Here is a 4,228-nt window from a genome sequence, read left to right on the forward strand (position 1 = left end):
AAAATCTATATATTTTTAATTTTAAGTATTTAATTTAATTTTATTGAGAATTATTTTTAATTTATACTATAAAATCATAAAAGATAATAAAAATATAAAGTAAAAGTAGTGGGGTAGAGTGTTGAATTTTTATTGAACAAAACCATTGTAAATATAAAAGTTGAAATGTGTGTTGAATTATTAGGTGGAAGAGAGAGAAGATGATGTGGAGTGTCAATGAATTAGTGGCCAATCTGAAGATGATGTTGTCAAAGTTGTGTATCAAATCTAATAAGACGATTACTAGAGTAAAGTCACACTTGAGAATGCTTGAAGGGAGCTCTGACATGATCAAAAATGGTGTTATTTTTTACAACTCTCAAAGCTCTAAGTGTGGTGAAAGCTCAAAAAGAACAAAGTTGAATAAAGCTGGTGTATATTTTTCAAGCTCTTACCCTGAAATACTATATATGTAGATATAGAGGAAAAAGCTATGGTTCGTCTCCTTGGTGTGATGTCATCAAATCTCAACGGAAAGAGAGTTGCTACGAAGACAACATATGGGGAAACTAATTCTAGTTCAAGGCCTGAGAATTTGTGGGTGCTAAAGGAGAAAGACATAGCAGAACAAAATAAAATATCAAAGATGAAAGTGCTTAAGAGTTTTTTTGTAAAAACCAAACCACTCTCCAAAAAAAGAAGAAACTTATAGGAACAAGCTCAAAGATGAAATACTCTAGTCTTGAGGCATTAATTAATGTAATATTAAATAATTTTTTGGTTTGTCTTGATTTTATTTTATAATTTGGATACTTTAATCTAGTACAAATGAGTTTTCCATTTCTTCTATGATATATATTTTTTTAATTTATTTCTTGAATATCAGATTTTTATTTTGTGGGTATGTTTAATTTGTTATATTAACACCTTCACATATTTGAACAAAATATTATACAAAAGTGTATGGTAATTAATGTATCAACAAATAGTGGATTTTTCATGAAAAAAAAAATTGGCATGACACCAGCTATAGAAGCTAATCCATATTTGCTTTGATCATTATAATGTATTTTTACTTATTATTAATAATATTCGTATTTTTTCCAACTATTAACATTATCTTTACAATTTTATAGCAACCAAACCACATCCATTTTCAACTTAATTAATTAAAACTCTAATACACAGTATTTCAGCAACCAAAATTTAAAGCCTGGATCTATCCATTTTACATCTATTTCTTTTTTAAATCTAATATACAGTGAACACCATATCATTTTTCAAAACCTAATACTTTTAAAAACCAATATGTATTCAATATTTTTATAACAAGTAAAGAAAGATGATGAATTCTCCTTGAGGGATCATTGTAATTATGTTGTTATATAAAGCCAAAAAGTTGAATAAAATCAGAGATATAGAAACAATATTAATAGAATATCTAAACAAATAGGAACCAAATATCCTATATTCTATAACTCCCCTCAGTTAAAGTATTGGGAGTTTGGGACTGTAGACGGTTAAACTGGATCAGAACTCATTGAATAGCGATGTCGGCAATCCCTTCGTGAATATATCTTCATTGAAGGCGGATAACTCCTTGCTAGGTTATCCGCCTTCGAGTTCTTTGCGCGTGAGATATGTGATATAAGAAAGAAGCTGAATCTGTCTTTCATCTTCATTATCTCCTCCAAGTGTAGAGCAAAAGCTGGCCATTCTTTGGGTGTAGACACCATCTTCACCAACTCTGAACAGTTCGTAGCAAAAGCGACTTCCATCTTTTGATATCCAGCATACAATGCATAGCCCATATAAGGGCTTCCATTTCTGCGTGCAGAGACGTAAGACTTCGTCTTACATTTTGTGCTCCCATTATTGTCTCTGTGACACCTTCCTTAAAATAGAACTATCCTAGACCCGTTACTGACTCCGTATCTTTCCACGATCCATCAGTATAACACGACCAGCCTTCATAGACTATAGGTATTGGAAAGTTTGTAGAATTGCAAAGATCTATTTGTGTTGAATCCTGTTCGGAGCTTTGAGCCTCCTCCCATAATATCGCTTCTGTTTCCGCTATTTTTAGTAGAACTCGTGGATCTATATCGATATTTGAGTACACTTTCTCGTTTCGAGCCTTCCAAATATACCATGCGAACCATGGAAACTGTATGTTATTTTTCTCCTATGGAAGTCTCCAAAACAGATGATCAAAATTCAAAAAAACCGATGGCCCTGAAAAAATCCCTGGGGGTGTGGGTATTCGTTAATATGCCCACCTATGTAATGCAGGAGGACATTCAAACAGAACATGATTAATCATCTCTTCTTCTGCTCCACACCGTGCACATTGTGTGTCACATTGTATTCCCCGAGTACGTAACATAGCTGACACTGATAGGCAACCAGATATTGCTTGCCATATAAAATGTTGTAACTTCGGCGCACATTTCAATTTCCAAGTATATGCTTGTAAAGCTTTAACATCTGGGCCAAATGAGTCCTCTGAGATCCACTCAGAAAAATACCGCTCAGTTTTGTACCCCGATTTTATCGTATATCGTCCAGATATTGTAAAATGCCAGCCCAATAAGTCTGGCCTATAAGATCTACTAATGGAAATTCCACGAATAATTTCCACATCCTCGAGGTTGATAATTGCCTTTATCAGACCCAAATTCCACGAGTTTGTCACTGGGTCAATCGGATGATTAACCATAAGATTCGGGTAATAATTAAAACCCTTACAAGTGGCTGATCTCGGGCGAGAAGAAGGTATCCAAGGATCATTCCATACAGAAATAGAGCATCCTGAACCAACTCTTTTGATTAGCCCTTTTTTAACCAAAGATCTAGCTGAGATTATGATCCGCCATCCATAAAACGGTTAGTAGGATTTCACAGGACTTGTGTTCAAAAAATATCGTCCTTTGAAGACCTGTGTAAACATGGAATTTGGTCTATCAATCAGTTTCCATAATTTTTTTGCCGATAAAGCCGTGTTAAAATCCCCTACATCTCGGAATCCGATTTCTCTCTGCACATTGTTTTCTACGCTTACCAGTGCATGCCGCGATGATGTCCATCAGAGCTCCACCAATACCTTGCTGCTGCACTTCTTAGTTTTGCCAGTAGATTTAGGTAACCGAAAGCATGGCATGACGAAGGTAGGCATTGCAGATGCCACCGATTTAATCAGAACCTCTTTACCACCTTTCGACAATAATCGTGATGTCCAGCTATTGATCCGATCATGTTGTTTTTCTGCTACAAAATTAAAGTTTTTGTTTTGGCGCCATCTAGGCTTTCCGGGATACTTAGATAGGATCCCGTCCCTCCATCACAAGAAATTCCTAAAATATGTTTCATATCACTTCTAATTTCCTCCGAGACCAAATGGCCAAATTGAACTGAAGATTTATCAAAATTAATTTGCTGTCCCAAAACCCTTTCATACTGTTTCAGTATAGCCAGAATCTTGTGGCATTCATCTTTATTTTCTTTGCAAAAAAAATAAGCTGTCATCCGCAAAAAGTAGATGTGAGACCGATGGACTTGCTCGTGCAATCTTAAGGCCGGTCAATAATTTTTCCCCTTCAGCTTTCTTTATATTTGAAATTAAAACTTCCATACTTAGTATAAATAAATATGGAGATAAAGGATCCCCTTGACGGAGTCCCATCCCTGAGATTATTTGTCCATTTGGTTGTCCGTTTAATAGAACTTTATATTTTACCGAGGTGCTGCATCGCATTATCCATGTTATCCATTTCTCCGCAAAACCAAATTGTTTCAAGAGATCTTCAATAAAAGCCCATTCCACTCGATCATAGGCTTTGCTCATGTCCGTCTTTATCGCCATATATTTATTTTTGCATGATTTATTAGTCCGCAGGCCATTAAACATCTCTTGTGCTATTAGAATATTATCTGAAATCAGCCGTCCTGCCACAAAAGCTGATTGTGTTTCTGAGATCAAGTCCGGTAATAACCTTTTAAGTCTTTGACATAGTACTTTAGATATGATCCTATCACCTACATTACACAGGCTAATAGGCCGTAACTCTGTCATTCTCGTTGGGCCTCTCCGTTTTGGAATAAACAAATATTTGTCATATTTAATCGTTTGTCAATAGCCCCCGTCTCCAAGAAACCGTTTAACTAAGCGTACAAGATTCGCCTTAATGATTTGCCATGAGCGTTGGTAGAGAGTGCTGTCATTTCGTCGATGCTGAGCGTTGATCATGGC

This window comes from Eutrema salsugineum, unplaced genomic scaffold, assembly GCF_000478725.1.
Source record: "Eutrema salsugineum unplaced genomic scaffold, Eutsalg1_0 scaffold_6, whole genome shotgun sequence".
Lineage (NCBI taxonomy): Eukaryota > Viridiplantae > Streptophyta > Magnoliopsida > Brassicales > Brassicaceae > Eutrema > Eutrema salsugineum.